At 41.2% G+C, this 25,234-nt stretch overlaps 1 pseudogene; it reads right to left on the bottom strand.

The window, feature by feature from the left end:
• Positions 1–12,932: 12,932 nt before the first annotated feature.
• Positions 12,933–20,736, bottom strand: LOC102904175 (putative G-protein coupled receptor 160; annotated as a pseudogene).
• Between the last annotated feature and the right edge of the window lie 4,498 nt (positions 20,737–25,234).

Raw genomic sequence — 25,234 nt, 5'->3', positions numbered from 1 at the left:
AGCACTAGTAGAAATATTCATGACTTTGTCCCCCAGCCCCCTGCTATCAATGCCATGTTCCTGGACTCCACGAAAAGAATCAACGACAGTTCTTCACTATTTAACATGTAAAGTCCTGCACAACAGCTGTAAACTAGGTGAGTAGTGGGAGCATCTGCCTTTCTTTCTACAGAGGGACAAGCCGGGGGCATTGTTGTTCAACCCCTGCTCTTTCTAAAGGCACTTCCAAGCTTGCCTCCATGAGAGGATTAGATGGTTCCAATGGAGGTGGGCGATTTTGTGCGACTATGTTTTCAATGACCAGTATGTCTGCCTTCTTGAACAAACTGTAAGATATGTGCTCAACTGCATCTGCTGAGTCTCGATAAGATTGCAACTAAGCTGACTGAGTCAAGTGCTCATCTTTGAGAATTCAGCTGCAGCATGCATGAATCCTGCTAAGGATTTCAGAGAGGGACGGGACTCAAGACACTACATCAAAATGTGACATTTTGGCGTGTTGAATGTTTAAAACTGATGACTTGTGAAGCAGCAATATTTTATAAATTTCTTCCTATATACACACACATATAAGAAGAAATTAATAAAACCTATTACACACACACACACACACACACACACACACACACACACACACACACACACACATTTTTAGCCCTGTGGAGAAGAAAAAGCAGTCACACACTGCTGTGGAATAATCTTTCTGTACACTGTGAAGATGTGTTGTTCTCATTGGTTTCATAAAGAGCTGACTGGCCAATAGCTGGGCAGGAAGAGATTAGGCTGGAGAGTCAGACTGAGGGAATGCTGGGAAGAAGTATTAGTGAAATTATTAAGGCCACTCCACGTAGTTAAAAGGGAGGTTTATTTTGTGAGGTAACTCACAAGTGAAGGGAGAGTTTACAGAGTCTGGGAAAGGTGTAGCGCAGTCTGGCAGGTGTTCTCTGGAGAACACTGCTCCATCTACCTCCAGCATCTAGGGTCCAGGAACCAAGAGAGCTGGCACATCCGGATCTCGGGTCTTCAGCGTCCTCTCTCAGCCCCGCCTCGTAGGCGTGACAGTTACCGAAGGCTCAATGGGGGTTGGAACTTCCAGGTCAAAGCTGGAATGGCTACCCACTACAAAGAAGGGTTCACTTCCTAAATCTTAAGGAGGCTTCTTCCTGGATGGAAATGTTTAAATTCTGGGGACATCAATACACAGTAGAATGTCGTCAGTGAACTTCTGAAGTCCATAGCAGGGATTTCCCCACTTTCCTGCAATCTTTATACAGAGGATTCCCCGAAATGTAATGAACAAGTGGTTTGTGACTTTCTTTTGTTCTGATATTGTAAAAACAACTTTTGTAATACTGTTTCCATATTGGAACATAGTATTTGGGGCAACTAAGATCAGTGTTCTTGGGTCATGGTCATTGTCATTATATATTGGCTCCAGAATAAACTATTTCCTATGAGGCAAAAGCAGTATTTTTGCATCAACACTCTCTACTTGATACATGATTGCTCTTGCCTATACCCAGGAAGAGTTCTGATAAGATGGTTTAGCAAGAGCCTTCCTCCTATCCTAGATATTTTCTCTTAGTGATTTTCCATCCATCCACACCTCTCCTCATCTTGCGTTTGACCATAGATTCCCACTATTGTGGCTGCATCTAGATTGCACTCAGTTCTACAGTGAGGTCTCTTTCTCCTTATTATAATAGTTTCTAGATAAAATTCTACCTTTACTCCTTTGCGGTTCAACTCTGGGTCTCTTTGGCAGGATGGTAAAGAGCCTTTATCTGGAGTATTACATTTCATTTGGCAGCAGTGGCCCACCTGAGCTGCCTTGTCTACAAAGAGCTGTTGGCTGAATCTGAGTTCTGCAGGAAGAAGCTGTGCTCATTAGTGATGTCTGCTGAGACATGAGTGGCCATGTGCATTTCTGTAGCTTCTTCAGGAACAATTTGAGGCTTGATTCATTCTTGGTCTCATTCCTAGGAAGGAAAATAGCTGAAAACTAATGAACAGTAAAAGATGATTACTTTCCTTCATCACTGGGGATGGACCTAAGACTCTGTATGCTAATTAAGCACTCAATCACAGTGTTTAGCCCCAGTCACTTCCATACTCTCTTCATATCATGCCGTTGATAGAATAATGGATTCCAGAAGTAAATGACTTTATTCTTGAGTAGCCAAAGGATGTCATGCTACTGCCATGGACAAGATGTTCAGGGGAAACTATAGGTTAGGCCTGGATTACAGGGGCCAAAGAAGATTGGGGGTTCTCCACTTTACTCTTAGTGCTGGAGTGCTTTGGCTTGACCATACACCACCTCTTTTTCTCCCTTGCTCCTCACAATCTTTATAACCAAGAGAACCATGTCTAAAGGAGAAGAAAATGACAGATGGAGCCTTAGATGCAATTCACTCATATTCGAGTCAACAGCTAATCTCTACCAGATTTAATCTAGTAGAAGTCTAGATGAAAAGCCCCCCGAGGGAGTTTAAAGGCTAAAGCATCTTGATAAACCAGGTGGAATGAGAATAAAAACATGTAGGTCTGTCCTTCCAGTTCAGGAGTAGAAGAGCCAGAACTTAAGAGAGTTGCAACTTGATCCTCTCTCTAGTGACCCAGATTCTGACCTTGTAGAGAATGGAATCTATCTCTAGGGTGGAGACATGCCCTTGTCTCCTCTCTTAAGGTTTAATCTAGTGAGGCAGGTTCACTTTGATCAGCAGTTCTCAACCTGTGGGTCTTGACCCTGACCCTTTCACAGGCGTCACCTAAGACCATCAGAAAACACAGGTATTTACATTACATTACGATTCATCACATAGCAAAACTACAGTTATGAAGTAGCAAGGAAAGCAATTTTTATGGTTTGCGGTCACCACAACATGAGGGACTTGGTTAAAGGGTCACAGCATTAGGAAGGTTGAGGACTGCTGTTTGAGGCAATGTACTTTTCCATCCCAGAGTGCCCTGGCCCTTTAGTGTGATTCTTAGCAGCTGAGTCACCATAAGGCTTTCTGAGGTCTGCCTGCCTTTCTGAGGCAGGATTCAGGAAGGGATAACTATTTCTTTTGCTTCCAGAGGCCTGACAGAACCCTGGGTATGTCTTTAAACTCCTTAAGGACTTAAACTTTCTTGCTGTTTTCCTGAAGCTCACCTCCCACCTGCCTCCAGGTGGCCGATCTCCAGCAGTGTGACCTTTGTTCCTTCAGTTCTTTGGTCTTCTCCTCCCTTCCAGGCAGTGGTGAGATTTAGGGCTCGCCAACGCTGGGACTTTCCATTTAAACTCTAATAAATTGCCCTCAAGGCTTTGTTTTGTGTCCTTCTTAAATTCTTTTATAAAGGAGACTGAGAACGCCAAGAGGGGAACCTCCGGTTTCCCAGGTATCACATGAGGGCTTTGCTGGGTCTCCTCAAGATTCCTGGTAACACTTCTTTCTTGCTTTTTAACTCTTTACCTTTAAAGAATATTGTAATTCGTCCTTTGAGAATTGTCTATAGTTGATCATATTCACCACCCTTCCCCAACTCTTCCCAGATCCACCCTCTCCACTTCTACCTCCTTATCTACCCAACCTCAAATTTTCTTCTTTTAAATTTCTTTTTATACCTGTGGCACCCAGTGTGTACGGTCAGCTACTCTTAGGAGTGGGGCCTGCCCTGGAATATGACCTACCAGAGGTCACACTTTTAAAGAAAATTGACTCTTCTTCCCCCAGTAGTTATCAAATACCAACAGCTGCTCAGCTAGTGGTGGGATTCTATGCTCATGTCCCTGCCTCCATTCTGGTACTTTCGGCTTGAGCTTTTAAAAGTCTTGCGTATGATGTCCCAATCACCATGAGTTTAATGTGCAATTTCCCTCTTGTGTCCAGAAAATAGTTTCCTTGAGGTCATCCAAGGCCTTTCTATCCCTTTTTTCTTGAAGTTCCCTAGACCTTCTGTGGTGGTTGTGGGGTTGATACCATGTCTCATTTAGGACTGAGTGTCCACAGTCTCTTATCTCTGAAGGTATGGCAGCTCAGAGTCTCAGTGTTCATCTCCACCTTCTGCAAGAAGGAGGTTCCCTGATGAGCCCTGATCTTTGGGTATAGCAAGGGGTCATTAGAAATTGTTTTCCTAACGCTTTTTCAAAAGGCCTTTGGTGGTGGTTAACTTCCTCTGCTCTGCCTTCCCATCCCCCACGTCATTTAATCCTTCCTCTTCCGTTTCATTATTCTCAGCGGCCCTTTTAAAAACTCTTCCCTTGTCCCAGTTTTCTCAGACAGACACCTGTGGCTACACCCTTTGCCTCACCCTTCAAAAATTCACACCTTCTATGACCCTTACTAGTTTTCTAACCTCTATGGGTATTTCAAGTGAAATATACACATCTAAAGATCCAGGGTTAACAGCCTCTTGTGAGAGAAAACATGATACGTTGGTTTTACCGGATCTGCGCCACCTCACTCAAGATGATTTTTTCCAGTCCCATCCACTTACCTCTGATTTCATAACAGGCAGAGAAAGAGCAGCCATTTCTGCACTCTGAGGTGGCATCACCCTGACCTCACCTCAGCTCAAGACAAGAGGTGGATGGAAGTGCCTGAATGAAGACGCATAGCAAAGAAGCCACGATTTTTGTCAATCAGGTCACCAGGAAACTTTCAGGAGGTCACTTGATTGTGTAGCCCCGGCTCTCTTTGATGGACAGGAGTGACACGACACGTAACTTTTGAGTGTCAGATTTTATTTGCTGGGGTGTAATGATGACAAAGAGTTGTCAGTCTGAATCTGAGTTCAGCATGAAGGAGAACTGTGACCATTAGTGACATCTACTTTGAGTGTAGAATGCTAGACATTGGTTTACTGGTAATTTCAATGTATGACATTGATTCTTTTTAGATGTATTCAAGTGAAATACACAGTGTAATAATACAAAGAGATTACTGGGCTTCAAAAAGACTTCCCCAGTGTTCCGCTTTCTTTCAGTTTTATTTTGCTTTTGTTAGTATTTATATTTGGCTTATGCTGTAAATTTGATAAGTTGCTGTTCATTTTTAGGGAATTACATCATCAATGGTTTTCACCCTAGCCAGTTCTTAAGCTGGTAGCCCTCTATCCTGCTTGTAAGTAACAGAGCTTGGTTTTCTGAAATGCTTATTTCTACCACTTAGGGGGCTAGGAAGGAGACATTGTGCTTATTAAAATACTGTGTTTATCACCCAGCCTCAGTGTGAAGACAATCTGGAAAACCTAACTCAACACACATCAGCCCTTGCCCCTCCCTCTCCAAGATTATAATATCTAAGGCCTGGATCAGATTCAAGCTCATCTTCTTTTCTCTCCTGGTGTAAGCATTTCACAGGCAGTCCCTTTCTGAGACTTTAAGCTGTCTTAGCCTTTGATTCCTTTTACTCTCTATCTCATCTTGGCTCGTGGGCAACGGTTGCTCCCATTTGACACAAAACATAAGATGTAGAAAAACTTCTAGTTTTTACACTATTACATTGGAGCCGGTTGGCATGCAACAGAGTTTGCTAGCTTTTCTTTCTTATTAACTTGAATCTTGTACTTGATCTTGGCCAAAATCTGAGAAGCAATTACTTCTGTGACTTTTGTTCTTTGAAATTATAATTGAGTCAATGCAACCACACCATGTTAGGGTTCCCGAGAAGTACCTCCCCCCCCCCCAAAGACCACCAGTCACGATGCAATCAGCAAGAGTGTTTACTATACCACATGCATGTGGGGTCGCTCACCTGTACAAATGGTGACCTTGAGAGGGATGTGTGGGCTCCTTTAAAGCACAGCCAAAGTAATTTTAAAAGCAATGTGACCATTCTATTTAGAATTGGCTTACACAAGTGGCAATCATGAGTACATTTCTAATTGGTTAGGGCTAGCAGGGGTGGGCTAAGGCTGTAGATTTTCCATTCTTAGGAAAGTCTGGACATGTCCTAGGCTTTGTTCTTATTTGGTTATTACTTGGGATGAGGGGAGGGGAGTTGGCCCAGGTATACATGCCTTGTCTAGTGTCAGGGATGTTGGTGATTGATTGTCCTTTGTTTTTGAACTGAGGCCTAGTTCTTAACTGAATTACTAGGGGCCTGTCATGATAATTTACCTGGGCCTCTCAACCATCCACTACTTTTTACCCCTAACAATTTGCTTAAATGTTTACTTTATTTCAGAAAAAAATGTCTCTTTTCTTAAATAGCCTGCCATTGCTTTTACAGACAGTTAAATAACCCTTTCCTTGGATGATCTAGGGAACATACAGGGCAGGCTAGGCTTGACCAAAACCCCCATGGGGAGTAGCCTAGGTCCCAGGTGGACTAGGATACCTTTGGATTCAACAAGTCCCAATATGCCTGGCCACTGGGTGTGGTCTCTCCCTTTCACTGTAGCTACACCACAGATCCCTCTGAATCACTGCAGGGTTGCTAGTCACACACAGTACCAGGCTCATGGTGCATTGTGTTATAGAGCGAGCTTTGACTGCCAGGCGGGACACTGCTGGTGAGAGAGATAGATGGTGTTGTATTGGTGAAATTATTAGGCGGGTTTAGGTACCCGCCAGCCAGGGAGGAGGCTGAGGGTGGGAGCCACCCAGGCCTTTGGAATTTGCCCCATGTGAGCGCCAGATACTGGTGAAATTATTAAGGCCACTCCATGTAGTTAAAAGGAAGATTTATTTAGTAGATAACTTACAAATGAAGGCATAGGTAGGTCGCAGGGTCTGGGGAAGGTGTATCGCGGTCCAGCGGTGTTCTCTAGAGCTCTGCTCCGTCAACCTCCACCGTCTAGGGTCCAGGAACAGAGAGAGCGCTGGCCCATCCAGATCTCAGGTCTCTTGGCGCCTCCCTTGGCCCCGCCTTGTAGGCGTGACAGTTGCAGAAGCCTCAATGGGGGTTGGAACTTCCAGATCAAAGCTGGAATGGCTACCCACTACAGTGTCAGGTGATTGCTATCTTCTTGCTGTTGAGGTTGGCACTGCTCATCCCCTTGCAGGGAATGTGACCCATGCCAACACAATAGGTTACACTTTCTGAGCTTAACATCACAGGAGTGTGTCTGGCTGCATGTACATTGGGTAGATATTACAGTCTAAGACAGTAACATGGTATATTCAGTCAGGGAATTAACTATCTCTACGGTCGTCACGTGCTGGTGCATCTGCTCGCTATGCTCCAAACTCCCATAATGTTCAGAACTTGAAGTAAATGCGTGTGCTTTTTTTTCTCATAAATCTGTCTTTCGTTACTGGGAACCATGCTAAGAGGTTACAAGAACAGATTGCTCCTCCCCTTTGAGGAGTTGATTAAAACAATGTGTGGCTCATCAACATCTACAGTCCCTATAGGAAGCAGGGCTTCAGATGAAGGTTGGTTCTGGGGTATCTATTGCCACAGCTTTGAGTGTTTGTTTGTAAAGGAAAGAGACTGTACTCCACACACACACACACACACACACACACACACACACACACACACACACACACGTAACTAAAATTGCTTATTTGGATTTCTAAGGAAGAGTTTCGCTCTGTCCCTCAGGATTGTCTGGAACTCAGTGTAGCCCAAACTAGTCTCAAACTCATGCCTCAGCCTGTTCGTTCTGGGATTACAGATTCATGCCACCTGCCTGGTTTAAGATTATTGTTTAGCAGGCATACATGTTTTAGTTGTGACCCTGAGATATAGTAAATTCTTAATTTGATAAAGAATAACAGTTTATATTTACATGCAGTACTTTAGCCAAAACATTATGGCTATATCTGAGGAATTTTAAAGGATCAAAGGAATTAATTAAATTGTTTCTTATATTTTTACTTAACACAATTTACAGCTAGTATATTTACTGCACAGTTAGTTGGTGAAGCAGAGCCCCCCTTTTCTTGTGGCAAACAGAAAAACATTTTGGTCACTAGTTGCTTTTTGTATTATTGTGGACAGAAGAGTTTGCTGGAGATAGATGTGTTTATAGACAAGACCCTTCTTATTTTGCAGAGCTGGAATGGGAATGAGGCTCTCGTCAAGTTCAAGGTATTAGTGATGCTATCGTTTCTCATGAAGATGTATTCAGCAACAGCAGCAGGTCATTTGTTATTGCCAACTCTGGTTTCTTCTAGTTGTTTTTCTCATTACCCCTTAGCTGGAGGAGAGATGGAACCCTGAATTCCCGTGAGCTCTTCATTTGCTAGTAGGATACTCTGACAGCCAAGTTACAATGTGAAGATGAACTGCTGACTCCATATATAAAATTATCTCATTTCCTATTAGTTTGATTTCACGATGGGTTTTGGTTTTAGGCCCCTAAGATGTATGTAGAGCCATTGAGATGGTTATTTGGAGCATTGTGTAATGTCAGCCTAACACTATGGCCCTCTTCAGAGTTGCAAGTGCTCCTTAGATTTGAAATAGGAGCATAGAAAATGTACAGACATAAACTGGATTTAAGAAGTTGTGAAACTACTTTCAATCTGTTAATGCAAATATAGACAACATGGCACCTTAGCATTTAACTGATGGAGCGTCATTTAAAAGTTTGTCCATGGACAAAGCCAAATACAAAAAAGAAGCCCAAAGCAGTGAAAGGGAATTGGATTTGTGTTCCTTTACCTGTAGTACTAGAGAATGAACTGACAACCTCACACAGGCTTGCCTCAGCTTCAACTGTGGTTTGCTACCCCATGTGGGGTCACGTGAAAGACTATATGGGGGGTGGGAAGTCACTAAACACTTGGCAATAGCCAAAGTTTTCTCAATGTGAAATGACTGAAAATTCACTCCAAACCAAATGAGTAATGGATTGGAGGTATTCCTGGAGGTATTTCTGTTGCTTGGTTCTGAACATGAAGCATTTGTGTGTTTTTTTTTTTTTTTCAATTTGCACTGTTCATTCAATCGCAATGCAATGCTAATGAACACATCTTTGGTGAGACTCAAGACTGTATGATGTCATGAAGTCAAGTGTTCTTATGTGTTGTCTTCTTGTGGAAACATAATGGTTTCATTACCGAAAGAAACTCCCATCATTCCCCAGCACGAATCAAGTTGGTGTACCCCTTTCGGAATGCTTGATTTCAAAAACTGCTGATTGAGTAGTTGACTTAATTTTTTCTAAAGATTATTGAATAAAGTTTGACTTACAATTAGGAGGAATTTCCAGCAGTTTGTGAAATAGCTCTCAACGTTCTACCATACTTATGTGGGCTTCTCAGCATGATAAATATATTAGAAAACCACCCATAAACTCTGAATAGCCACTGCTTCCAGCATCAAATATTCACCCAAGTCTTAACTATTTCTGTAAAGATAAATGAGCACACCCATCTCCTTAGTAAGCAAATTTACTTCCCCTTTGTAGTGAATTGCATGTATTCCAAAGAATTACTTTAGAATAAATTTATTTATGGCTTATTGTCAATAAATGTTTGATTTGTATATCTGTTTTATATATCCATATAACTGGGGTCATAGAAATATCTCAGGTGAAAGGGATCTTGAGTGAAAAAAGTTTAAGTAGCCCTGTGCAAGGCAAGCTCTCTACCACTGAGCTCTATGGCTGGGCCCCTTCTTACTTCTGTTTTTAGGTAGAGTCTTATTAATCTACTCAGACTGGTCTTGAATTCACTCTCTATGCCAGGCAGGACTTGAATTTCTGACCCTTGCTGCTTGCCTCTCAGGCAGCTGGGATTTACAAGCCTTTTGCACCAGCCCAGCTGGGATTCAATTTTAAATGCTCTATTTATGGAAAAAAGGATCCCAAGACTGCATTTGCAGAAAGAAAAAGAAAAGAAAAACCCAAACCCAAAACAAAACACTGACTCTTGGCTTGCAGATGCCCAATAGTTAAGTAAAAGCAAGACAACAAAGTTTGACTTCTTTGCAATAATTTTGTGTCTGTCTCCTTTAGTTTGGGTCCTGTTCAGGCTTAGCTTTGCACACACCCATGTTAATCTCTTAAGGAGTGCCTGTGTGAAAAGCAGCAGTGTGAGGCAGATGAGCCCTAATCACCTCCCTACCTCTTCCTTCAGGTCTGAAGGCACCAGCCAGAAGGAAGTAGGATATCTGGCCTTTTAAAAAGTCTGTTTCATGGGGCTGGTGAAGTAGCTTAGAGGTTAAGAGAATTAGCTGCTCTTCCAGAGGTCCTGAGTTTAATTCCCAGCAACCACATGATAGCTCACAGCCATCCATAATGAGATCTAGTGCCCTCTTCTGGCCTGCAGGGACACATGCAGGAGGAACACTGTATACATAATAAATAAATAAATAAATAAATCTTTAAAAAAAAAAAAAAAAAGTCTGTCCCAGACCCCTTAAGTGGCACCTGGAAGTCTCCAGCCACTTCCCCTAAACCTCATCACCTTGCATTCTCGAACAAGAAACCTGGCTGGTTCTCAAATGGGCGAGCACCTGCCTCATGCGAGGAGCCGACACAACCTTGGTAAGGAGGGATATGATCACTCCACAGAAACAAATCGCCTTCTCAGGAGACTCAGAGACCGCGAGATTTTTCTGAGCCGTCTCAGAATCAGAATCGAGACGATGATCAAGCCGACCGTAATTTGATCTAAACTGTTCAAGCACACATTCTTTTTGAACCCTTCAGTGTAGCCCCGTATAGTTTAAGCGCTCATGTCTCTATCCCCCAAAGCGGAGCTCAGATGTCCGGCCTCTTCCTATGTAGCTGTGTTGGTTATTTGTTTCCTGTCTTTCCATCATCGCTCTTTGGTTGGACTTCTGGGGCAAGCAGAAAACTTGTTGGGATCCCTTTGAAGTGGAGCCGCTGCCTAGGACTCCAGTGACATACACATTTTTCTATTCTTTTTTGTTGTCCTCAGCACTGGCTAGCATTAAGTTGTGTCGTCTCTGGGAGGTGGCATGCTCGCTTGCTTGACTTCCCTGTGAAATAACTTTGAAAAGTGACTTTAGATTCTCATATTACTCCTTTTTCCACTCTCTAAGCATGGAAATCTTGGCATGCTGAGAATTTTCAGCAAGCATTTCTGGAGAAATGGCATTCCGACGCTGTTTTGTTTGGCTGAGCGCAGTGAATAATATATTCTATCGTGTGAGTTTTTCTAACGGCAGGCTTGCAGAAAAGTTGAAATTCCTAGGCCGAGGTTATTTCACCTCAAGTTTACTAATAACATCTATGTATTTAGTAAGGATGGACAATAGTTAAAAAAGCACAAATTAAGTCAGGAAATTAAATTTTACCAAGTGAATGAAGTTGAGGGTTGGACAAATACAAGCCTACCTGATGATTGTAAGCTTCCTGTTAGATTTTGAAATTCTATAACAAAACTGTCATTCATTCCACAATTAGAGAAGGGATTTACCATAAAAGAGTCTCAATAAGTAACAAATAAATAAATATAAATTTGTGATAGCTAATGAACAGTCTCTGATAGAGAACCTGGTGGTCACAATTGTCTCCCACAGAATTGGGAGCCTTTGAAAGGAAGGATCCTAAGTGGTGGTAGAATATGCCATTTCAACATATGCTTCCTCCACAAATGGATATATTTTTAAATTGTTAGTCGTCATTTGTGAATGATTCTCCCTGAATCTCCATGCACAGATATCCACGTCTAGTGACACATAGGAAAATTTGGCTCTCATCTCCAAATGGCAAAAGGACCCTGAAATCTTAAGGTGTGAGAACCAACAGATGTTGGGAAAGCTTTTTGTCTCCTTCCACTTTCCTCAAACACGAATAAATCTGCCTTTTACAAAGAAAAAGCAGCTGGGCGGTGGTGGCCCACACCTTTAATCCCAGCACTTGGGAAGCAGAGGCAGGTGGATCTCTGTGAGTTTGAGGCCAGCCTGGTCTACAGAGTGAGATCCAGGACAGGCACCAAAACTACACAGAGAAACCCTGTCTTGAAAAAAAAAGAAAAAGAAAAAGAAAAAACAACAACATTTATAAAGAAAGTTTTCATTTATAGAGAAATCTCCCTACCCAGAAGAGAGTTACCCTTTTCTCATAGAGGAAACTTTTATTTCTGGCCTCTTTCCCACCTATCAGGATGATTTTTGTTCACCACACATCCCTTCCAATTCTGTCTTAACTTCCCTCCCTGTCAGGAAACCCCACCCACTCTTCCTTTCTTTAGGTGGTACATAAACTGCATCACTGGCCAATTGCCCTGAGCTTCAGTCCTTTGTAAGAGTAAGAAGTGCCTAACTAAAACCTTTGGTTTTGTTGACTGTATTATGTCTTAAATTCTGGGGTTTGGATGGTAGGGAACAGTTTCTTTTTTCTAAGACAGCTTATCTTGTACAATCTTAATTGTCTTATACTCAATACATGTACAATTTAAGTAATAATAAATATTTAAAAAATAATAAATGTATGATTTAAACAGAATTAGGATTATGTTAATAATGAAAATAAGTAGGCAGATATAACTATGTCCTGACCATATAATTATGTTTGATGACAGACTAAAGAATTGAAATTTGCCCTTTAGGTGGAGCGCCTTTTCATTTAATGTTAAACATGACTTTGTTAAAATATTAATTGGAGTTGGACATTGGGTAACATACCTGAAGGCTGAGGCTCTAGGATGCAAGCTTGAAGCCAGGTATAGCTACATAATGGGCTTAAGGCCAACTTGTATAGATATAGATATAGATATAGATATAGATATAGATATAGATATAGATATAGATATAGATATAGATATAGATGATATAAATATAGATATAGATATATAGCTATATATACATACACACACATACACACACACACACACACACACACACACATATATATATATATATATATATATATATATATATATAAAAGACCTTTCTTTAGCACACAAACAAACAATAAGAAAAATGAAGTTGAACTTGACAAGTATGCTTTACTGGGTACAGCGTCAGTCACTAGCACATCTCGACTGGAAGCATCGGAGAATCTCATCTGGCATTGTCCTAGAGAAGAAAAGCGGCTGTGCCAGCTGTCAGGGGGAAGATTTCATTATTTCCTCTCTCTGTAGTCCTGACACCACTTGAATCTATTATTTCTCTCCAGGCTCCAGCCATATTTTGTGTGTGTGTGTGTGAGAGTTTCTGTGCGATCCTCATTATTGCTGGCTCTGAACCTTCTCCCTTCCTACGGCACAGCGGAGAAACTAGTTTTGGAGCCCCACACAGCTTCAAAAGCCGAGTGATGGGAGCCAAGCGCCGAAGCCATCATCTGTCAGTCATAGAAATCTCCCAGGGGCTCACCTCCAGATGGAGCACAGAGAGGGCGAACTTTGCTGAGCGGGTGAAATCGCTTTTCCAAGTGCGGATTTGTTTCCTGTAGTTGTGTGCAAACTGTCCCTTTACTAATAGCACGACCGGTTTCTGGCTGGTACCCAAGCCTGAATTTCAAAAAATATTGTCTTTCATTAAAATATGAATCACTTCAAGTCTCAACTCTCGTGTTTAGAGATGATGGTTTTCTCATTTGCTTTGAAGGGGTTCTGGCAATGGCCCCCTAAGTATGGCATTTAGACATAAGAATTGTTTTGAGCCGGGTGGTGGTGGCGCACGCCTTTAATCTCAGCACTCGGGAGGCAGAGCCAGGCGGATCTCTGTGAGTTCAAGGCCAGCCTGGGTTACAGAGTTAGTTCCAGGAAAGACGCAAAGCTACGCAGAGAAACCCTGTCTTGAAAAACAAAAAAAAAAAAAAACAAAACAAACAAACAAAAAAAAGAATTGTTTTGAGCAAAAGCAACTAAAAAACAAACATTTAAGAAAAAAACTCTGACCACCACCACCTCCTTTTTGTTCCCTGGTTCTTTGAGACAGAGTTGCACTGTATACAGCAGGTTGGCCTTAAACTTGCAGTTCACCTGCATTAACAACCCCCACCCCCAAATGCCAGCCTTAAAGGCCACCATAGGTCTTAATCATTAGCATTAACTCTAGACCTTACCAGCCCAGGTAATCTACATAACAGGAATTTTTATTCCAATCCTCACTAACTAGATCTCATCTTCTAAAAATGTTTCCCTTGTATTTACTTTCCCACATCAAACTTAAGAGGCATTTTCTCTGTGCATTCCTAGGTCTCCAACTTAGGCTCTAGAAATGTAATGGATAAAAGGCACATTAACAAAACAAAACATCAGTGGCCTGGGGAATGACATGGTGGATAAAGTGCTTGCCTCACCAAGCGTGAAGACCTGAGCTCATGTCCCCAGGACCCAGGCCAAAAGGCTAAGTGTGGTGGTCAACATCTAGAGCCCCCATGCTAGGAATGCACAAGCATGCAGACTCCAGGGTTCAGTTGCATGCAGATTTCTTGCTGGGCAGCCAGGCTAGCCAGTCTGTGAGTGGGAGGTTCAAAGAAATCTAGTCTTTAAAAATACGGAGAGCTGGCCGGGCAGTGGTGGCACACGCCTCTAATCCCAGCACTCGGGAGGCAGAAGCAGGCAGATCTCTGTGAGTTCCAGGCCAGCCTGGGCTACCAAGTGAGTTCCAGGAAAGGCGCAAAGCTACACAGAGAAACCCTGTCTCGAAAAACCAAAAAAAAAAAAATACGGAGAGCAATAGAGAAAGACAGTTAATATCAGTCTCTGGCTTCTACAAGAACACAGACACAGAGGGTGGGCATGGGGAAAGGAGGTGAGAGACAGAGGCAGACAGAAAGAGACAGATGGAGACACATAGAGAAAGGTGAATTCACACTCTTAACCGTGTGCCCACCACAGATGTGTACACATGCATGTACCACAGGCTGCAGAAGGATGCTGCTTACTGGCCTGCTCCCCATGACTTACTCAGCCAGCTTTCTAATAGAATCCAGGACCACCAGCCCAGAGTGGTACCACTCATAATGGATGGGCCCTCCCGCGTCAATCACTAATTAAGAAAATGCTCTACAGGCTTGCTTGTAGCCCAAGCTTATGGAGGCAACTGAGGTTCTTGTCTCTTGGATGACTACAGCCAGTGTCAAGTTGACACAAAACTAGCCAGCACAACCACACGCAAAACAAAAGAAAATTTTTTTTTTAATCTATTTATTACACCTGTGAGTTTCACAAAGCAATGAGAATTTTTAGGGAGACAGGAGAGTACAAAGAATTGAGGGTTATGTACCACCTTAAGCTAAATGAATGAAAAGCAGCCCACTGTTTCTGGATGGAGAAGGCAAAAGCAAGGTGTGGAGATGGGAGGGTCTCATGGGTAGCTGCTGTTTCTCAGTTACCTTCAGATCAGAATAGTCCATTTGCCCATTTGCTAAGACTCATGTTTAGATATATAGCATTTTGCTGGTACCCTTCAGCATCAAGGGATTGATAATTGTTGATAGCTGTTTAATTTTTGAGAATATTTTGAAACAGATTAAATAAGAGACAAACATCGACTGAGTAAAAAAGAACTTTCCCAGGGGTTTCCAACATTAATTCATTATCCTAAGAGTTCACCCTCACATTTTCAATTACCTGAGGTCAATCGTGGTTTGAACATATTAGTATTTTTTTTTTTGGCCCATTCAAGAAAGAGACACTATGGTTTAGGATGTGACTCAATAGTACAGCACTTACCTGACATGCTTGAGACTTTGAGTTTAATCCCAATACTGTAAAAATAAATGTGTTTAAATCAAGAATCTGTATTCATATAACTTTTTTTAAATGTTGTATTCTAACTTTTCTATTTCATTATGTCAAAAGACAAAAATTACAATTTGAGTTGAAGATCTTAATTGACTTTATTCTCCCTCTCTTTCTTACTGTGTGTGTGTGTGTGTGTGTGTGTGTGTGTGTGTGTGTGTGTGTGTGTGTGTTTGCTGGGAATGGAAACCAAGCTCTTACGGATATTAGGCAAACATTCTACCACTGAGCATACCATATAAAGTTTAAACCATAGTTTGGTATTCTAGCCCTGTAGCCTGCCCCTTCTTTCTGCACCCATATCTATCAATAAACTTCTAAATCCACTTGTTCCTTGGCATTCCTGGCATACCAGGACCCTCTGCTGATAACAAGATCTGTGGGTGCTCAAATCCTTTATGTAAATGGCATGGCATGATTCTTACATATAACCTACTCACATCCTGTAGAAGTTATCTCTTGTTGGCTCATCATACCAAATATAATGTGAGTAAGCACTATACTACGTTGTGAGGAAGTGCTACACTGTGTTGTTTAGGAAACCATGGCAAAGAATAAAGGCTGGACATGTTTGCTAAAGATGTGATTTTATTTCTTCCTCAAGTACTTTTTTTTTCATCCGAGGATGTGAAAACCATGCTAAGAATGGCTGATTGCATCACTTTGGGATTTTACCGAAGACAAGGAAACCATGGCAGGAGGAGGTAAAGTGACTACAGGAATGACTGGCTGGCATCCATCTGCCTGGCTTACCTTTTGGTACTGCTGGCTCCTGGTTCTTCAACTGCGTCTGCTGCAGGGACCAGACCTAAGCTGTTTGAATACCCGGTTTCTTCTGTCTGTCTACCCATCTGCTATTGCTGCTTCCAAGAAGCCTCAGAAATGGTTGCCATTTAGCAAATTGAGCATTGACTGAAGATGTACACATGTTTTTTTGTTTTATCCATTCATTTCCTTAATTCATTTATAGCTAGTATTTTATTAAAAACATTGTTCACCCAGTATTTTCTATTATATCATTTGCCCTCCTCATTTCCTTCCAGATCCTTCCCACCTCCCCACCTACTCAACTTGATATTCTTTCTCTTAAAAAAAAAGTAAAACAAAACAAAACAAAAAAACCCAAACCCTTTAAGACAAAAAATACCAAAAGAAAACAAAAAGTACGTGAAAAGCATGGATTCTGTTTTGTGTTGGCCAACTACTCCTGGGCATGGCTTGTCCTGGAGTGTGGTTGATACATGTGGTGACACTCCATTAGAGAAAATGGATTTTCCTTTTCCCAGCAGGTATCAGTTGCAAACTGCTTCTTGGTTAGGGGTGGGGCTTTGTGTATGCTCCCCTTCTCAGTGCTGGGACTTCTGTTGGTTCGAACTTGGTCATGTCTCACTTATCCTATCACAATCTCTGTGAGTTCATATGTGCATTAGTCCTGATGTGTCTGGAAGACGACATCCACCACCTCTGACTCTAACAGTCTTTCTGCCTCCTCTTCCATACAGATCCCTGAGCCTTGAGGGGATGACTTTGATGAAGACGTTTCATATAGAACTGTTTCAAAGTCTCTCACTGTCTGCATTTTCCAGTTGTGGGTCTGTGTGTTAGTTATCATCTACGGCAAGAAGAAGTTTTTCTGGAAGGGGTTGAGCAATGCTCTGATTCTCTATCAGATAAAGATTCACACAAGTAAATATGTATACTAACTGAAATATTACAGAACTAGATTTAACTTCTGGAGCACTCTCTTTTGTTGCATAATTAAGGGCAAAGATCATTTAGTGCATAATTTATGCTGTTTGTGTTCATGTAGATGGATAATTGCAAGATTTTAAAATATGCTTAAAATAAGTTGTCCTTCAAAACAGCCCTTCCTGGAAATGCCAATTTACCTCACATTTCTTTACCAAATGACTTAAAGGAAACACTAGCTCTGTCTTGGCTCTAAGTGATCACTCATTATAAAATAATGCTGTTCCACATTATCAAATAGTAAATGGCACCTTGCAGTCTGAATACAACTCATAAATTGGGAGCAATTTTGATTTCTCTGTAAAGTATGCAAAAGAGTTTGTCAATTTCCGCTGTGCATTTTATCTGCAAATGTCACGTCAGTTTGCTCAGTTTTCTTTTCCAGCAAATTTTCTTTCTTCCTTCTGAACCTTGTTGTTGTCCTGCTTCCTAAGTCTTGCTGGACCGGCTGCATCACTCACATGGCTAGTTGACTATTCTGAATCTGAATTTGAGCGGTTCAAGGAAGGACACACAATCCTGCCTGCTTTGTAATGATAGCTGTAGATGTAACTAAATGTAATTGGATCTAGAGAAACACATGCAAAGGTAATCAGAGTAAATTATGTAACATTCATCCTGCAAGATTCGGACTCACTGTCCTCCTCTATATTGTCTGGAGTCAAAGCAGAGAATTCTAATGGTTGTTCAATTAACGTTTTAGAAAGAAGAGTCCTGTAGTTAAAAAAAAAAGGATAAAAATTCTTTTGGAAAGGAGAAGAGGAAAATTAAGGGACACACCACTGAAGTTGTGATATCTAATTTTGCTTTTGTCGAAACAGCATATGACCTGGTTGGTAGTTTTCAGTTTCTAATATGTATAAAAATCAGCTAGGAAGGTCATACAATGCAAATGACAGGGCCTTCTATTTGAGATTGTGATGCAGTGGGTCACAGATTAGAGTCAAGAATCTGAAAATGTGAAAACTCACTTCAATTTGTATGCATTCGTTTCTTGATGTGTACTTCGAGACGCATCAGCTATGCCATTAATTATCTATTGTTATATGTGCTTCCACTTAAGTTATTATATGAAGTTAGTTTCCGACCGTAAAAGACACAGCTGAGGGAAAGTGAGAAACCGTGGAGAACTTCAGATTCTTGCACACTCTTCAAGTTCGCTCTGTGTTGCTGTGATTAAGCACTATAACAAAAGAGGAGCTGCTGTTATATATTATTAGTTACAGTCCATTACCGAAGGAAGCCAGGGCAGGAACTCAAGGTGGGAGCTCAGAGCGAATCCATGGAGGCACACTGCTTGCCGACTTGCTTCCAGGGATTTGCTCAGCCTACTTTCTTCTCTTTCTTCTACAACCCAGGACACTAGCCTAAGTGTGGCACCGCCCACAGTGGTCTGGGCCTGCCCCTCTCCTCCCATCAATCATTAAGCAAGAAAATTGCCCACAGACATACCCAGAAGCCAATCTGATGGAGACACTTTGCCATTTGAGTCTCCCTCTTTCCAGGAGACTCTATAGTTTGTCAACTAATAAGCATATTACATGCTGCACTTAATAAATTATGATGGGATTGTTTTCTAATTTGTATTCAACATTGAAGGTTCCACAAATATTTCTTGCCATTTAAAATGGCATGTTGGGTTTCTTAACTAGACTTTATAGGTACATGTGTACAAATTAACTAATATATATAACAATGATTGTTAATTTATTTTATATGTGGCCCCTTTAGCTCCTGGTGAATGCTTTAAAAGTTTTTTTTTGTTTTTTTTGTTTTTGTTTTTTTTTTTTTTTTAACAATCTATCTAAAGAAAGATAACCAGAAGGCCACTAGGAAAACTGAAATTAGAAGAATCTAAACAAAGTTCCAAAGAATTATGTCGTGTGTGTGTGTGTGTGTGTGTGTGTGTGTGTGTGTGTGTGTGTATGTGTGTGTGCGCGCGTGCACACGTGCACTTGCGCCTGTGTGATTTGTCATATAGACAAGAACCACATCTCTCCTATCAGACACAGCATCTTCATTAGAGGAGACTGCCACTGCTTCAACAGTGATGCCCAACGGTGCAAAAATGGAGCTTAAATATTGACCTATCATTTTTACTAAAAATTCTTAAGTTAATATATAATTATATTACTTCACTTCTTCCCTTTCCTACCTTCAATCCCTCCTATTCTGCCTCCTCCAAACTCATCCCACATCTCTCCACCCCTCCCTCTCAAATTAACAGCCTCTTTTTCTTTAGTTGTTGATATGTGTATATATATATATATATATATATATATATATATATATATATATATATATATAATTTCTTATGTATTCACCAGATCGTCTTGAAATATATATATATTGCGCCTGTGTGATTTGTCATATAGACAAGAACCACATCTCTCCTATTATTTATATATATATATAAATAAAGCCCTATGAGTCCATTTAGTGTAACCTGAGTGTATATGATTTCAGGGCTGACCACTTTTTATTGGACAGCTATCAGCACAGACAGTGACAGCCAATAACTCTGAGTGCTGACATAGGAAGAGCATTAGTACATAGAAATCCTGCGTGTCTTTAGGCTATGTGAGATGGCTGGCTCTCCCAGAACATAAGCAAAGACGGAAATCCAAGTTAAAATGACCGTCAAGAAACAAAATAACTTGTAGCACTTAAATGAATGCTTGGTGTCTCCAGACAGAGTTGAACAGTAATCTCTACAAGCTGGCAAGCAAACTGGATAATGCAAAAAGCCAGCCGTAAGCAGAGGGAATGATTTGTGTGAGCAGACAGAGATGGTATTTAGTAAACCTAATACGCAGAACTACAGAGTCCCTAAGTAGGACTGAATGGAAATGTTTACCAACAGCAGAAGATCAACAAATGCTAGCGAAAGAGCAGAAATACTCCATAGAGCTCCAACATTCCCAGTATGAGGACATTTAATAATACTTTCCCAAGTATGATTGAGAACAACAGACAATTAACATCTAGGGGCTGCTTGCCTGATGTAACAGGTGCTCAAAACAGCCGTTCTCTAAAGGGATATAGCTGTCTTAGTTTTAGTTAAATTTCAAGACGATCTGGTGAATACATAAGAAACAGCTCTGCTTTATTTTCTTTCTTCTTTTCTTGACTTGAGCTTATTGCTTTCATTCTATGGCCTTCAATTGTATTACTGGTGGTTCCTCACGTGTCGTTTTACGGTACTGAAACATGTGAGTGACCTCTCTGAACACAACTGTGCATCTTTCGCTCTTCTTTGTGGGGGAGTTGAGTGACGAGCACCTCTGTCCAGCCATCAGCTGGGAGAGTATCTTTCCAATCTCAGCTTGCATTCCTCCGCACCCACATAGCGTGAGTAGCTTGATGCTGCCAGCCCCCATGACTACTCAGGGGCAGGGCCATGCATCTCTTACCTCTGCTTGGCCCCTCCTGCTAGCATTAAAAAAAAAATACTGTCATTATTCAGGTCTTGTTTGGGCAGCCATACTGCTGAGGTATTATGGGTGTAGCTTCCCTGTCTACTCTAGGAGACACAATCTCATAGCAGACTTCCTAGTCCTTTGGCTCTTACAATCTTTACACCTCCTCTTCCATGATGTTCCATGAGCCTTAGATGTCCTTTGTTGGAGGATAACAACAGACCAGAAGGGGACTTTGGCATAAAGTCAGCAGACCTGGCTTCATTAGAAATTGAGTGACATGTCCCAGGCTTCAACTTCTTACCAGTAACATGAAGGAGCTTATTCCTCATTGCTAGATACTTGAAACCAAGAGGAAACCATCCCTGTATGGGCAATAGGTAGGCTCTTTGGTGTTTTTGGTTAGTAAATGACTTGACTTGCTAACAGTGCTTGTTTTCCTAGGAATAGACACATTAAAAGTAACATAGTGTGGGGACGAGCTAACACAATGGAACTGTCCCTTCTAAAGGCTGGTAGTGCCCACCATGAGAAGCAGTAGTGTTACAGATTTTCCAGTCCAAGAAATGGGACCCTGAGGCTTCCTTGACCAAGAAGCAGTTTATTATCGTCTAAAGGCTGGAGCCCTGAATGTTACAGAGGCTTTCATTCTCTTTTGCCTTCTCCGTTTCCTGTATATATGGCCACATACATTCTGATTGGAAGTTTTCAAGTAATAGGCAGTAATGGCTGGGATAAGAAGAGGGCTTCAGAAAGATGGTCGTTCTGCATGTCCACACCAGGGCTTTGATCTAACCACACATATGCACACATGGACACTGACCAGCCCATATGGCTATGTCCTATTTTCCTCCCTCTTATCCCCCAGTGAACCCCCCTTTCTCCCTCTGTGGCAGTAGGGTGACTTCATAGCATTGGGTCTGAAGTCAAGTATATACAAATAGGCATATACCTGCATTCCTTTGCCTGTTTTGACTGAAACATTGAATATAATGAGTTAGGGTTACTTCCCGTACCCATCAATGACAAAGAGCCAGGCTGAGGCATTATCTTCAATTCTACACATAATGCCTGCCTTGGGGGAAGTCTGGCTGAATCTATAAGGTCCTATTGTAGCATTTAACTAGAAAGATTTTTCTCTAAAATGAACCCTAATTCTAAATTATCTGAGGGATACATTTTTGCCTATCACAGGCTCATCACCTCACCAGTGATGCCTATAGTTGGGTTATTTACCCCTCTTAAAATGAGATATAGCTGTATTGTTTCGATCTTGAGAACAAGGTGCCCTGGGTATGTTCCCAGCTCACTAGTTTAGATAACCCAAGAAGCAGCTATTTCTTCTATAAAGTTTGGTTTTCAAAGAAGAAAATGTTCAAGTTTTTTTTTTTTAAAACAGGTCTGAATCCTGAAAATGTACTTTCTGAAAATGAATACTGAGTACACTAATTTTTTCTCTTTTCTCTCTCTTCTCATTCCTTTTCTCATTTTTAAAGGAATAACGCTATTTTTATTTGTATTGCTTGCTGATTTCCAGGATTTAAACAATCCTGCAGTGGCCAGTTTCAGGTTAGCAACGTGAAGTCACTGGATGGAGACCTGAGGAGGCATGTACAGAGCGCGTCCTCCAAAACCTGCAGAATCTGGTTCTAACACACAGCTGTCTGAACCACAGCAATCCTGTTCCCTGTTGCTTCTTGTTGCTTTTCAAACACGTCTAACTATGCCTAGATATGTTCCATTTTATGAGTTCTCTAGGAAGATGAACTATGTTCTTCTCGGCTATGTATCATTCACCTTGCTAATCTTCAGAAAGGTTGAACTCAGCTTGCACATCTCATCAACAAATATTTACAGAGCATTGACTATCACCAAGCACTAAGTTGATGGGATTAAACAGTGATGACAACAATCGAAATTCTTGCCGCTCCCCGAACTTTGAGTTTATTTCCACATCATTCAAAGACTCTTACAGAGCAAGACTGTTACAGTGGGTAAGCATAGAGTTGCACATCATAAACCAAAATGAACACCATCTTCGTAATAAAAGAACTTATTGGTTCATAAAATCGCAAAGGCCAGATATATTCCCGAGGCAAAGGCTTAATCACCGGGGACTCAGTTTGTGCCTTTCTTGGTAATCTGTCCTTCCCTCTTCCTTACAGGACCTGCAGGACCATGACATCCACATGTGGCAGCAAAAGATGACCGGAGTTTCAGACCTTAAACTTGACAGGCAGAAGGAAAAGGGGACCATTCAGGAGTATGCCAGGGGGCAGAGAAATTCGCTTCTTTTCCTGGAGTCCCAGAACGTACCTACCATTGTGTAGATGACTGGAGTATTTACACATCTTTTAGCAAACCTGCCAAGGAGTTGGCATATTTTTACTAAAGCTCATGCTTAGGATTAGAGTGGGGTCTTATTTCAGTACAAACCACAAGAGGACACACGGGAGGGCGTTCTAAAGAACAACAGTAGTTTAGAAAAACAGTGAAAGGATGAAAGGATACCCTGGAGAAGTACACACAACAGATGTCAAAGTCCCTTCCATGTAACTGAGATGTGTGATCACACTGATAGGGAAGTGTGTAGGGCTTTACTATTTCTCTTTGTCTCATCAGTTACAAATACACAGAGATTGAAGGCTCACACTCCATTACAAATATATATGTGTGTGTGTGTGTATATATATATATATATATATATATATATGGCACACACTCAATTACAAATATATATGTATATATATATAGATTGAAGGTTCACACTCAATTACAAATGTATATGTATATATATAGATTGAAGGCTCACACTCAATTACAAGTATATATATATGTGCATATATATATATATGGATTACACGCAATTACAAATATATAGATTGAAGGTTTGCACTCATAATATTTAAGAGGAAGTAGTTGTATTCAAGCAAGAAATGCATTTGCTTTCTGTCATTGCTTCTAACCAATTATGTCTTTGGTTTCTAACACTTGAGCTGTTTTCTCCAAAAAAAATATGTGCACGCAGCAGATTTAATATACATATATTTCATTCCCAAGTAACTGTTGGCAAAATACGTCTAAACCACACTTCAAAAACATTGAGGCATCTTTAAATTTATTGATTTCTCTGCTTTGGTTGATCATAAAAACTATGAGAGTGACCAAGATTGTCTTTGGCTTTTAGATAACTGTCCTTAAGCTGCCAACTACAAGTTTTGTTGGGCTCTGATCAGCCTTTACTTAACAGGATCACCTTGTAAGCTGTAACCCAGCCAGTGACGTCAGTGGGCTCATCTGTCATCTTGCTGTGCCTATGTATTTTTAATCTAAATCCCATCAGTCTGGCTGAAACTCGATCCAGTTTTTACTTGTTATATTCTCCAGAGAAATTAAGGCCAGCAGCTAAGCTAGGGATTTAATTACAATTCTTGATTTCCTGATGCCTTCCACCCCATACCTCCTCCCTCTCTTGAGATATGGTCTTGTTGAGGAACCCAAAGGCCGGGAACCACTGTGCAGCTCAGGTTGATCTCCAACTTCTCATCCACCTGCCTCATCCTCCTGACTAAGCTATTATGCCTCACTATAGGCAATTTTTTCTGTAACAAGACTTCCACTCTCTTTGTTACAGTAGACTTGTTTCCCGTTGAGTCACAGCTGATTTGAGCATGGGTCTTCCAGTAATCATCCATTGCTGTGTAGCAAATGACACTAAAACTCAAATGTGGCTTAAACCATCATTTAATTAAATCTCCAAGTACTGTGGACAGGGAATTTCGGCAATGCTCATGTGGGTGATTCTGTTGCACTTGGCTTTCATTATAGACCATTTGAGCTGTTAAGCTGATGGTTGGTCTGGTCTGGAGGGTCGAAGATAGCTTCAGAATGGCTGGAGCCATGATAGTAACACTGGGAAGGTAATATAGTCAAACAGCCTCTTTATGGGATAAATCTAAAAGATGGTTAACGTGGCAGCTTGTTTGGTAAGATTTATATGAAAAAAAAAAAGACTTAGGAAGAAGCTGAGATGAGAGAGGTCTACTCTCCCAACTCTGGAAGCTCGTCTTTCAATTAGTCCTATTCTAGTCTATAACTCAGGCAAATCTCCAAGGCAAATGTACCTTTAACTGGAGGGAAATTACCTTTCAGCATTTAAAAGAGAGTAGAAAAGAATTCACAAAAGTCTGTATTCTGTCACAGGCAGACAATCCAGAGGTTTGTTAGGGGCTCAAAGCTACATCGAAAACTCGAAGCAGACAGGCCACACTCTGTGCTCCACAATCTGGAATGGAAGAAATGAGACGGGTTGGTTAGTCATCATGAAGGGAGGCATTTGGAGTCTTCACTGAGGACAGTCTTGAGGAACCTAACTTGCATGGGAGGAGGAGTGGACTGTTCTCAAAGAAGACATAAACACCTTACAAAGGACATGGCTCCTTGTAGAGAGGACGGCAGA

Source organism: Peromyscus maniculatus, chromosome 17 (genome assembly GCF_049852395.1).
Source record: "Peromyscus maniculatus bairdii isolate BWxNUB_F1_BW_parent chromosome 17, HU_Pman_BW_mat_3.1, whole genome shotgun sequence".
Lineage (NCBI taxonomy): Eukaryota > Metazoa > Chordata > Mammalia > Rodentia > Cricetidae > Peromyscus > Peromyscus maniculatus.
The sequence above is the reverse complement of the archived record's forward strand: the minus strand, read 5'-3'. Positions and strand labels throughout refer to the sequence as shown.